Source organism: Triticum urartu, chromosome 4A (assembly GCF_056163025.1).
Source record: "Triticum urartu cultivar PI428250 chromosome 4A, HENAU_Tu73, whole genome shotgun sequence".
NCBI classification, from domain to species: Eukaryota; Viridiplantae; Streptophyta; class Magnoliopsida; order Poales; family Poaceae; genus Triticum; species Triticum urartu.
Window position 1 is genome coordinate 347,828,911 of NC_141876.1, and position 13,094 is coordinate 347,842,004.

The window sequence follows — 13,094 nt, forward strand, 5'->3', positions numbered from 1 at the left end:
ATTAATTGAGTGCTTTTACAAACCATGAAAATTATTCCACCACTCATCATCTACCTTGGTTGGTGAGATTTTTGAATTGAGCCCTATAAACCGGAAAGGAAGTAGTACGTGGGCATATTTGTTGGAGTAAATTATGGGGGAGGGAAGGGGTGGAAATATTGCTGGTCACAATGGATTGGACGAGCACGAGGGGAGGAGAGTCATGCATGCAGATTTTTTCTACACGGGGTGGAGTGGTGGGACCGCCGAAGGGAGAAGGAGAGTCTGGCAAGCATATTGTTTCCATAGATGGAGAGGAAAACATTTGGAGACGAACGGGCTTCCTGAAGGTATGGGGAACATTGCATAATAAGTCTCATCTTGCATGCCGGACTAGGTATAGTATCAAGTCATTAAAAACATACACGCCCCACACATGTTCATATTTCAAGGTGCACTAAATTATTGCATTCGATGATTAAGGCTGGCCATAATGGTGGTATCTTAGCTGGTATCATGCACACGGGAATAGCAAACATGCTGATGTGGCAAAGAATTAAAGAAGAGGGGGGGTTAGATTAACTAGTGTTCATGCATGCATTGGTACACACATTTTTTTGTGAAGAACGACATCATTAGTTGAGTACTTTTGCAGACTACAAAAACTATTCCAACGCCTCTTTCTTGCTAAGAGTAGGAGAATTTTTTGAATTGAGCCCTTTAAACTAGAAGGGAGGTAGTAGTACTCTAATAGTTCTTGTTGTGATGACAAGATAGGACATGGCACGCGCCTGGATGGAGGAACTAGTAGTCTGCATTGTGCATTTAAGTTTTATCTGAAGTCAATGTACCTCTACTTTGACCAAACTTATAGAAAAATGTATCAACATTCACAATGTCAAATCAATATTTATATACTCGTTATAAAACATAGTTCTTATACTCATTATAATCAGTATTGTAGATATTGATATTTTTAGTATAAATTTGGTCAAACACTTTGCAAACGGTTGACGGAACTAAAAGGGACCAGAGGGAGTATCATGCAGGCAGAGTAGGCAAAAAATTGCTCATTTATAGTCCGTCGAAGTCTCAAAGGGCGTGACCGCGCGAGGGAGGCGAAGGTCGTGGGAGGCGCGATGGTTGACGGAATTCAGTGATGTTACCCACGCGCCGGCATGGCGTGCGAACAGGCAGAAGCTATACCGTCAGGCCTACGATATGGATCTAGTAGACATGACATCTAGTGGGTCCCGCATAGTTCTCGAGAACTCTTTGGGGGCTTGTAGCCGTTTATCCACCGGGCAAGCCAGCAACCCCTCGCCGTTCGCACGCCCTACTCGTCCCTGTCTTCTACTAGTACAGTACCTTACAACAGTTTGCTCCCAGTCATCCCGTCCTTTCACATTCCAACAGTTTGCTCCCAGTCGTCCCGTCCTTTCACATTACACCAGTTCAACTTCTCCTATCCCTCCTCCAAAATCCATGTCCTCCCAAATCTCCATGGTCGCTGCTGAGTACCAGGTTAGAGCCATCACCGGCGATGAATTCATCGTCATGTACACACATGGATCTACGACGGTGAAAGCATGCCTTGCTCGCTTCCCACGCATGTTCAACATTTCAACGGATGAGTGGGTCGCTGGGCTAGATGTTGAGTACACCACAGTCTTGCAAAGAGAGAAGATTCTAAAGGAGGCAGAGAAGAAGAAGCCTGCCGTGATCCAGGTTTGCGTACATAACGTGTGCTTGGTCTACCACATATGCCATGCCGACGTTAAGTGCCAGGATTTTAAGCACTTCCTCAAGGACGAAAGAGTGAAAATCATTACTATAGACTTTAGGAACGACAAGGATGTCCTGGGTCAGATAGGCCTCGTTGTAGGCCAGCCCTTTGATCTCCAGAAGGCAAGCCTGGTGTCGTCCTCTCGGCCTTCAATGCTGGCCCTGGCAGCATCCATGATTGATCCTTCATACGCTAAACTGAAGAAACCTCACCACGAGTTTCAGCATGCATGGGAGTCGAAGACATTAGATGAAGTTCACATCCTATACGCAGCAATGGATGCCTACCTTTGTTTAAATATCTACAAGCGTTGCATGAAGAAGCAAAGCCCAGTGTCCGGTTCAAGCAAAGAAGCGTCGGCAAAGAGGAAGAGGAAGAGGGACGAGGACGAAGTTGAGGACGTGGACTCGGACTCTGAGTAGGTGGCAGTGCCGTCGCTCATGCTGGTTCTACTGCAGTGTCAAGCAGACTAGTTGCTTAGTTTATTTTCAAGGGTGTGTTGTGCTGAGGCCCCGGCAGAACTATGTTTATGTTCTTTCTCGTTATTTGAACTCTTTAGTACGTACAGTATTACTAGTACTATGTCTCCCTCTATTCCTATATGTAGTGCGTATAAGTTTTTTAGAAAAATTCCGATTTATAGTGCGCATTGGCAGCCATCCTGTAGTTTGGACCCAAATAGCCTTGCACAATAGCACACATGCAGCCTCCTCACTTGTCGCTTCTGCCAAACTACAACAGTACATGGCCTGGGTGGGGGTATTCTGCGTCCAAGCTGCAACCTCCGGCTCACGTGTTGGTATGTGTGCCTATAACTATGCGCACTAGATATTGGAATGGAGGGAGTAATATTGTTCTTCTTGCAGTTGGTACTACTGCTCATGTCTTCATGTTCCTACTGTAGTTAATATGTTTGTACTAGTAGTATAATTTGGGTCAGTCGATTTGTGAAAGAAGTTCGATGGAGCGAAGGAAGAAGACGACAGAGAAGCTACCCTAGTATCTATATTATGGTGGCAGGGTGCCCATGATCTATCTTAGGAGTGTTGGGTGTGGAATGGAGTCCGCCGGAAAAAATGGATCGTGCCCTGGGTTAAACGGATGGCGGGGGTGGGGGGAGCATGGCGGTGGCAGGCGGTTCAAGGGAGGGTGCGGCGATGGCGGCAGGCGGTTAGGCGTGCGGCGGGCTAAGAAGATGAACCGTGCATCAATTTCGGAGGTTGAAGAAGCCCTTCTAGCCATCCATGTTGCATCAAACGGCTTACAAGAGTTGACTGACCCAAATTGCTCCTTCAGATTTTAGGATCCACGTGGCATTCAAGGTCTCGAAGTTAGATTCCACGTCCGCACCCGGTTTGCGGGCTCGACGTGCGCGCGACTGGCTTCCACCGCGATAGCCACCATGTGCGCCTCCTCCGCACAGGCGGAGGCGACAATGACACGCTAGTTCCTCCTCGTCGGCGTGCTGGAGCACGCACTCGTCCTCCTCTTCGTACACTGCGTGCATAGACGTGGCTCCACCAGCTGCTCGCGTGCTTGGCAGCGCGGCGGCATCGCGAGGAGGGGCTGCAGGCGACGTGAGCAGACGAGCCCTCGGCTTCATGGCACAGGGATGGCGGCGACACGGTGGTGATGGGTGAGAAATTGTTGGCCGGAGTAGGCGAGTGCTGGCATGCGCAACGACGACGGCATATTGATGAGTTTAGTTTAGTTTTATATAGGGCTGGTCAAACTTAAAAGAAAACCATACTAGTACACGTAAACATTAGACTTAGGCAGCGCTTTTATTAGTTACCACAACCATGATACGGAATCCTGTGCAAGCGCGTGAACCGTGGCCACGCGGTCGATCGAACGGTGCGTCACCGTGTCGCGCTCGAAGGACATCCACCGAACCTTTTTGTGTGTGTGAAAACAATCCCCGAATATTACTCAACTTTTTTCCTGGAAAAGTTCTTGACACTACAATATTTCCATATATTTGAATTTAGCTCCAATTCGTGTTTATTTGGATTTGGGCGTTTTAGGTGCGCCCTAGTTTTTTTAATACTGATTTTGTGTGTGTGACTGAGAGAGAACGTGTGTATGTGTCCATATGTGTGTTGTGGCGGAAGGGCAATGTGGAGACGGTGTGCGTGTGATAGAGACATAGAGAGGTGTGAATGTGCAAATGATCATGCATGAGTGAGACATAGACAGATGCCGATACGTTGTGTATACATGAGAGCGGTCTTCTATTTTACTTGTGTGTGTGTGAGAGAGAGAGAGAGGAGCATACGTAACACAACAACCATCTCTCTCGATTCGTCCGTCCCTCGCACGATCGCATGTAACACATGCATCAACGCGCACATTTTCACACCCTCACCCGTCCCCTGCCCACCTCAAGGCCCGCACATCGCTCTCTATCTTGCACGCACAATCTCTTCATGAATACCTTGTTTAGCATGTAGCTTTCCATCACATACACACACATTTCTCTCATTAGGTTTGTTTACTCTCAATATTTGACACACACACACAGCACACAGCACACAACCTCACACACACCCTCCCCCGAGCACACAATTCATCCCCATCCAAGGTTATATGGGAACCACTCTCGCTTGTGATTCTCTGCACCCCAGCATGCACAACAACTCAATCTTCAAAGAGGGCATCGAGGAGATCGAAGACGGCGACCACACTGCGCTGTAGAATGCGGGGCCATTTGGAAGCAGGATGATGTGACGACGGCTGACTGACTCCTCCCCCCACCCTCTCTCTCGCAGAAAATTACCAATCCCTTCCCCCCACCCCCCGCACAAATTTATCAATCCCTCAACCCATGAGATCCTTCCCCTCTCGTCCATGTTTTTCCAGCTCTCTCATCAAACCTGTTGTCTCTTCTCCTTCCACGTGTACAGAATCCGGATGCACACGCATCTCACCTATATTACATGTCTCCATCTTTCTCACAGACCTAACTTCTTCCTCTCTCTTTCTCTCTCTATCTCTCTCTGTTTTGTTAGGTTTGTCTCCTACTCTCTCGTCCACATACATAGAATCTTTCCCGCCCTATCTGCTCCATCTTCGCAAGCTCTCTCTGCATGTTTCATTCACACATTGGGATATGTTCAAAATGTTGCTTTTATAATGGCTGATGTAGAGTTATTGTTGGTTTTGTTGCATCCTACAAAGTAATAACTATGAAATGCATTTTGATTGTCATTTGACTGGGATAATGTGAGTTTGAGCATGTTGTGAAGTACTATAGACCACGTATACATCTTGGAATTCGACAATGATTGTAACTATCGAATTGTATGGAGCATTACATTCGAAGTCAGTAGCCTAATATATCTATTTCACATTTTCAACAAATGATTAATTCACTACATACTAAGAAAACAAATGTGTACACCATCCGTTTTTATTTAAGTCCACGTATTAGCATTGGTCAAAGTCATGTTTTGTAAACTCTCAGAAAGTTTATAACAAAAAATATTAACATATACAATAACAAATAAATACCATTAGATTCATTATTGAATGTGCTTTCACATCATACATATCTGTTATGGTAAATATTTATATTTTTCTATAAACTTGGTCAAAATTTAGGAAGTTTAACCTCGGTCAAACCTAATATGCAGAGTTTACTAGTACTACTCGCTAGTTGCTTAGCCTAATCACCCAACACGCCACACGGGGAATTCAGTGTCACAAAATTTTGAGGTCGGCGGGAAAATCTCCCGCGACCCTGATTCGAGCAGTGGGAAGTTACCATCATAGCCTTCGGAACAGGCCTACGGATGACGGTTGGTAGGGGGCTGTTTTCGTAACTTTAGGTTCACCCTACCCAGCCAACCCCACCCCGGCACCCAGAGTAGTACACCTGAATACTCCCCATTTTCTATCCCCACCGCAAAATAGACTTCTCCACGGCACCGCAGCCTTCGTGCTCCTCCCCTTCTACATTGGCACACCCATCCACCGCAGTGCATCTGCCTCATCGACGACCTCGTACGCCGCACTGGAGCCGGTCCACCGTCGTCGTCATACACGGAGCCTCTTCCCCGGTCTCGGATCTGCTTCCCGAAAGCCGACGCCAAGCGCAGAAGCACCACTGTCGTGGATAATGAACTGACTCCCGTTGAAAGCCATGACCCACAGAGGTTGCCGCGACCATTGTTCTCCTCCACGACTGGTAATGTGTGTATTGAATCACTTAGCAGTACATGTGCAATTCCAATTTTGTTCATACCTACCCTTCAAATTTCCTAGGTGCTATTGTTCCCGTAAAAATAATTGGTTATAGCCTCCATTGTCCAACAGAATATCAGCTTGTAATTGTGCATCGCTCCTGTATCGCGCTATGCTTGGGTAGTTTTTTCATCTGCAACCAGTAGTGTGGCAAATGATGGAAAGTTTTTTAGAACTAGCAAGATTCCCATGCGTTGCACGCATCAAGATGCATTTGTATGAGTAGTTTATCTTGTGGGAGAAAAGGATGAACAAGGGAAGGCCTTATTTGCAAATCTGGAGAGGGGTGTGGGTATCTTTTTGCCAAATTGCCATTGTTTCCTTCCTATCTGTCAGATATAAATCGGACGGCCTATATTGCACTATGGCAGGCACACCATCATCACCAACTCTGTTTTTTTATAAGAAAAGAAAACAAAGTAGAGAGTAGAGAAGTAGAGATAAATATTAAATATAAAATAATATAACATTAGAGAAGAGAGGTAGAGATAGCAGAGACATCGGGAAAGGATTGCGCCGCGCGGGAAAAAGCGGTCGGGCGTGCGCTAGTTTTGGCACGCAGCGTCCGGCGCGCTTTATAAAATCCAAGGCCCTCACACCGCTGTGTGCCTTGCCACCGCTCTCTCCCCGCTCTGTGCGTCGCCACCGCTCTCTCCACGCTCTTTCTCGCCTCGCCGCCACCGCGCCACCATGCCGCCATGTCGCCGGGTAACTTGGGGATACCGCAACATCCGCTCACGCCCCTCCGGCGGCTTCTCCGCCGAGATCTGGTTCCACGGGATGCACCTCGGCCTCGGCAATTTTGACACCACCAATGAGGTCGCCCGCCGTACGACGTGGCGGCGTGGCGCCTCCGGTGGCCTCATAGAACATTGAACTTCCCCAACGTGCCGACGCCGGAGCCGGCATAGGAGCTCGCGCCTCTGCCACGGCTTATCACCGACGAGGATCGTCGCAACAACCAGAGGCGGGAGCACCGGCTCAGCATCACTGAGATGGACGAGGAAGCCATGACGTTATGGCGCCAACGCTTCCCGTAGGACATCATCAATGAGCGCGAGTTCTAGACGAAAAGGAGGGCGCAAAGGGATAAGAGGAGGGCGGAGCGAGCTGCCTATCGCGAGCACAAGCATAGGCGAAAAGCGGCTCAATTCAACATGAGGCTAGGAGCAGTGTCGCCCTGGGAATCTGACGACGATTGGTATCTGCACGCTTACAGTCAGACGTCAGAGGAGGACACCACCAAGGAGGAGTCGGACGAAAAGGAGTAGTTGACTAATCTATTTTTTTATCTATCTATGCTGAGAACTATCCTCTACTCTCTATCTCTACTTCTTGATCTCCGCACTGTAAACGCTTTTTTGAAGCGCCGCACATTGCCATTATGTTGGAGATGCTCTAATATGGCAGATGAGTGCTTTAATGTTGCCCACAAGATGCGTGAGTATTACTAGTAGTATATTTTTCTTGCCATGTTGAGATTTTAAAACCATGAGTGCGAACATGCAGAGGAGCTATGAAGACCAAACACGGGATATTTGGGACATCTTCAACGAGCATGGCAAGTTAATGAGGAGCTGCACCGAACCTATAAAACGAGCTTTGGTAAGTAACAACCTTTCAATTACTTTCGTTTAGCCTCATGTTCTTCGATGTGTATATGTTGTAGTTTCTGTTTCTCTTAAGCCTCATGTTCTTCGATGTGTAATAAGAAGAGTCTTAATCATCCTAATGCTTTCTTTTTTAGCTTGATGTAGGAAGTGGGTGTTGTCACCTTGTAGTCTGTTTTTATATTTTTCCTTTTGAATTCATTTCTCCTAGTTCTGTTTATCTGGCTTCTACTAAATGGATCTGGGTTGCTAGTATTGATCTAAAAAAGAAGTAACTTCATGTCAGGATGCAGTTCCTGCGAGGAGGGAAGTATGGTCAACCTCGAGATCATGTTTCCAAAATGAGGCTGGATTACACACAAGGTGCCAGTACCCTAATGATGCTGGATTGGACACAAGGTGCAAATTCCCAGATGATGCTGGATTACACACAAGCCAGGTGGAGTCGTCAGCTGTTCCAGTCCTCGTGGCTCTAGTAAAGGCTGAAACAAAGCGTGTAGCAGCCCTTGAGAATGTAGCTGAGTTCCTGAAGAAGCGAAAAGAGCAATCAGATGCTCTCTTCACCCATGCCAAGGAACAGATGGAAGAAGCCAGAATTAAGCTAGCAGAGGCAGAGTAGGCTAGGCGTCTCCTGCTATCTAAAACTGCTGTCAATACAAAATTTCCTTCATAGTAGCTAGGTTCAAATGTTTATCCAGTCAGCATGCCTGTTGTGATGTCCATGCATTTACTGACGTGGCACAATTTTTTTCGGGTCATGTAATAACAACAATTACTTTCCAAACAATAACAGGCAAAGCATTGGACATGGTATAGTTCACGCGCAAGCCCGACATTCCAAGTTCAACTTCCACATCAAACTCATGTTCACAGATATATGCACATTCATACAAAATGTCCACAACCATGATTCACTTCAAAGCCAAAAAAAAATTGAGGAAAGTTATGAATAAAGAAAAACCCCTAGTTCCTGCTACCAGTGCGAGCACAACAAGTCAAGACCATGCGTAATTAATTATATTTTGGTCATTTTTTGTGTTCTAAAATGCCAGCCGGCTCGCCGAAAGACGTGTTGCCGGCACAAGTGCGGATTCAATGAAGGCAGGCGTGGCAGTCTGAAGCCGGTTGCATGCGGCGAGGAGGCGTGTTTAGCCGGGCCTGCAGCGAGTGGGGCCATCTTGGCCGACATGCCGATTCAATGCCTGCGCTATGAGAGGTCCCGTCCGTGTTAGAGCAATCACTCCCTCCCGTCCTTTTTTGTTTGGGTATAACAAAATCTAGTTTTCCATTCACATTTTACAAGTAAAATTCGTGGACAAACTTTGACCCAAAATACGATGGGGACTAGTAAACCAGAACGGAGGTAGTAGTTTTTTTAATCAAAGAAGGGTTTCCCCCTTCCGATTTTTGTTAATGAAAGCCAACGTCTAAATCTAAACCATAGTATTTGCCCTAGAACTACCAGGTACAACATCTCACAACATAAACCCATACAACCATACGCCAAGGAGGTACGTAGTACTATGAATTCCATTTTCGCTCCATACCAATAGTTCTAAAAACTACTTAGTACTTATAACGCGCCATTGAAAATCAGAACTCTTAACCCCGCTAAAAATGGTATTTTAAACATGGCTACTCGATCTGTGGCAACTGGTGAGCCACCGCCTCCAAGTCATTCACCTGTTGTCCCGACCATCAACTACTATGGATCAAATTATCACGCGAGCTGACTATTCCTACAAAGGTGCGCTCCACCACATACCTGGTACCCGCAAATGCAGCAATCATACACCTAGGGTTTTAGGGTTTATTTGTTAATGTTGCCTTTACGTAACACTCATGTGTGCGAGACAGCGAGAGACTAACTGCGTGCGTGCGCCTCTTCTCTTCGTATATGTACTCCACCGTTTGTCTGGTGTCCAAAAAATTATAATAACTACTAGCAATGTGCCAATGCGGTGCCACATGATCACAGTAGATTAATACATATTCACCGATTTGATAGAAAAAAAGTCTAGTTTTGAAATACGTATATCACTAAAAATATGTTATGTTTCACTCAAAATATATTCTTTTGGCGGTTTTGATGAGATAAGGGAGGAATGTTGTTGGTTTCAAGATTCGAGAAGTGGTATATGTATAATTTCTACTCTTACTAGCAAGATGCCCGTGCGTTGCATGAAACATCAAGATCTTGTGGGAGAAAAGGATGAACGAGGGAAGGCCTTATCTGCAAATGTGGAGAGGAGTGCGGGTAAATTGCCATAGTTTCCTTCCTATCCGTCAGATATAAATCGGATGACCTATATTACAGGATGGCAGGACCACCATCATCACCAACTCTGTTTTTTATCCCTACTCTTATAAAAAGCATAGTCGGTGATGATCGTGTGCCTGCCATCCTGCAATATAGGCCGTCCGATCTATCTCTAACGGATAGGAAGGAAACTATGGCAATTTTGCAAAAAGATACCCACACCCCTCTCCACACTTGCAAATAAGGCCCTCCCTTGTTCATCCTTTTCTCCCACAAGATAAACAACTCATACAAATGCATCTTGATGTTCCGTGCAACGCATGGGCATCTTGCTAGTTGTTGCAAAAAGCCCATGTGTGTGAGAGAGAGGGAGAGAGGAGGAGGACGGAGTGCATGTGTGACAAAGACACAAAGAGTGTGTGTGCGAGAGGTATCAGCTTAAAATGAGGCGATAGTGTGTGTGTGCACGATCGAGAGGGCGTGTCTCAAGAAGGGAAGTAAAATCTACATAGATAGAAGGAGCGGGAGAGAGACATGTATGCGATAGTGGAATCACGAGTGTGCGGGTGTATAAACCTATCTAGAGGCTAGTCGATAAATGTTTGTGAGAGAAATACGAGTCGGGGGTGCAAAAGCGAGAGTTTTGTGTGTGAGAGGGAGAGACGGTAGTCGGGAAGGGGAGTGGAAGTAGGAGTTGTGTGTGTGTGAGAGAGACAGAGGGGGGGATTTTGTCTGATCGGTAAACAAATGAGACGAAAAGGAGACCGCAACAAATGTTTTGTCCACATGAGAGACAGATTAATTTTAGTGGTATGATTAATATCTAGAGACATATAGGGTGTGTGAGAGAATCTCGTAGAGAGAAAGACAAAGTGAAAGACGAGTGGAGACTGTGTGTGTGGTGGTGAAAAAGAAAGCTTAGGTACCTAGTGATACGAGAGAACGGTAGAGACGTGAGAGATAATGAAAACCGTGTAATGTATAATGATAGGGAGAGTGTGACACTTCTCAAGGGAGACGTCGAGAGACCATGTTTGCGAGGATAGGAGAAACATGAAGTGAGCGTGCGGGTGAGCTGGAGAAAAGAGAGTGATAGCTACATGAAGGAGCATGCATGCGAGATAGATGGGCGTGAAAGGAGTGAACATAAAAGGGATTCAAATGTTTGAATTCGAGATGATGATACATGTAATCCATACTCGAACCAAAATTGATCTATCAAACATGCATACTCATATGAATTCATGCGCATCTATGTTATTTGATATGTAGATATTACTGATCCATACATTTTAGTAGAACATAATTTGGTTTAATTTTATAATTCAACCTTATGATTTTGAGATCATTGTATTTGTAAATCATATTATACATATAAAGGAGCAGAATTCTTTGTTGTACTTTTGAAAGTAAATATAAAAATATGATGTATATAGAATTTTATTCCAATCGAAAATGGATCCCGCCTGAAAAAAATAGAATACAAACGGGATTCGAATTGAGTTGGCGCGGTAAACGTGCACTCTCCAAAATTTGAACAAAGCGGGGAAAGTCGCAGTAACTGCTCGAAACCAAAATCTGCGAGATGGAAATTACTAGTGCCTATCCCTGCCACGCAAAGCCTATCTGCTCGATTTCTATAGGTTTCGATAGGGGTAGGTTTGTAATTTCACTCAAACGTGACTTAACCGCCTCTCACCCGGATTCATACACGGTGGGCGACAAAACCTAATGTGTCCTCGGCCGAAATTGACTCCCTCCCCGATTCATACACGGTGGGCGCCAAAAACAAACTCTCGTCGGCAAATATTCGGTGTATGCGAGATTACCGTCATATCCCCAACCGACTAATATTGCTGTGATGTAGGAAATTTGAAATGGGGGCTAAGTTTGTAATTTTCCTTGCATTTGAGACAAGCGCGCCCTGAAGACATGGTTCCCCCATTCCTCTCCACCTACATTTCCCAATCCATACTCCGTGGGCGCCAAAACATCCTCTCCACCCCAGCCTCCTCCGTCTGCCACCCCATCCACCGCCGTCCTCCTCCACCATGCCGGAGCTGATACCCCGACACCGCCGTCCATTACAAGAGATCGACCTCTCTCATCCACCGCTTCGGACCAGGATCCTTGCATCCCGTCCTCTCGCTTCATCCCCGCCGTCGCCCACCTTGCCGGCACCGCTCCTACGACCGTCTCGTCCACCGTGCCTCGCCGCCACCGTCTACCCTCCTAGATCTGCTACCACGCCGCTAACAACCATCGCTACCGCAACCCCGTTAAATTCTCAGCAGATGCATACACAGCGCCGCAGCAGAGGCGGTACTCTTTCGTATCTTCTCAACTTATTTATCACAGCAAGAAAATAGATCGCCACTGCTTTACTCTGATTTCTTGTCCATCACTTACTTGCTAGTTGAAAGAAAACATTGGTTGCGAAGTTGCCTTTGTCCGATTTGCACCTTCAGATCCGCCATGGCACGCTCAACACTACACTCCCAATGCTTATGGTTTTCCCCTTTTATATTCCACACTAGTTAAATCACAGTAGACTAAATTTCAAAATTGGGTCAGTCGATATTTAAGAGCTCGCCGGAGTTCGCCGGTGCGAACAAAGGGGCTCGTGTGGGGACGGTGGTTGTGGGGGGTGGTGGTGGGGCCTCGCTGAACAAAGAAAACTCGACGCGGGTGGGGCGGGGGTGGGGGTGGGGGTGGCAGAGGAACACAGGCGATGGGGGATGGTGGTCCGGCCGGCGGCCCGTGCGGTGTTCTGTATGGGAAGAATCAGAGACGATGAAGAAGAAGGGTTAGGAGACATAGGATCTTCATCCAACCGCCTGAAATGGTCGACTGACCCAAATGACAAAAGTCATGCGACTTGCATGCAGACATGCCTTTATATTAAGTACCATCATCATACCTGCTTAGCACTGCTCCTGAATCCATCAAGCTAAACAACGTGCCACTCATATTTCCAAACTTGTTGCTCAAGTACGAATCTGATATGATGTTGATATTACTAAAACAGATAACATTTAATTAGTCAGCTAATGTTCCTACTTTACTTTCGAAAAAGCACGTGCACCACATATAGAGAGACAGCAGGTAGTTGCTTTCTTAATGCGCTCTGGTTCATCATGTGTGGGCACTGCGCAATGAACATTTTATTATCCAAAATCTGCTTGCTCTTTTTAGCATGTTCCTCTTCCGTTCT

At 46.2% G+C, this 13,094-nt stretch overlaps 1 pseudogene across 1 annotated transcript in view; it reads left to right on the forward strand.

Annotated features, from left to right (window-relative positions):
- The first annotated feature begins 6,700 nt into the window (after nucleotides 1-6,700).
- The window catches only part of LOC147975817 (uncharacterized), a 64,029-nt pseudogene continuing 57,635 nt past the window's right edge, over nucleotides 6,701-13,094 (forward strand). The window contains exon 1 of the transcript XR_015602262.1: nucleotides 6,701-6,839. The product of XR_015602262.1 is annotated as an uncharacterized LOC147975817 (transcript). The remainder of the gene's footprint in view (nucleotides 6,840-13,094) is intronic.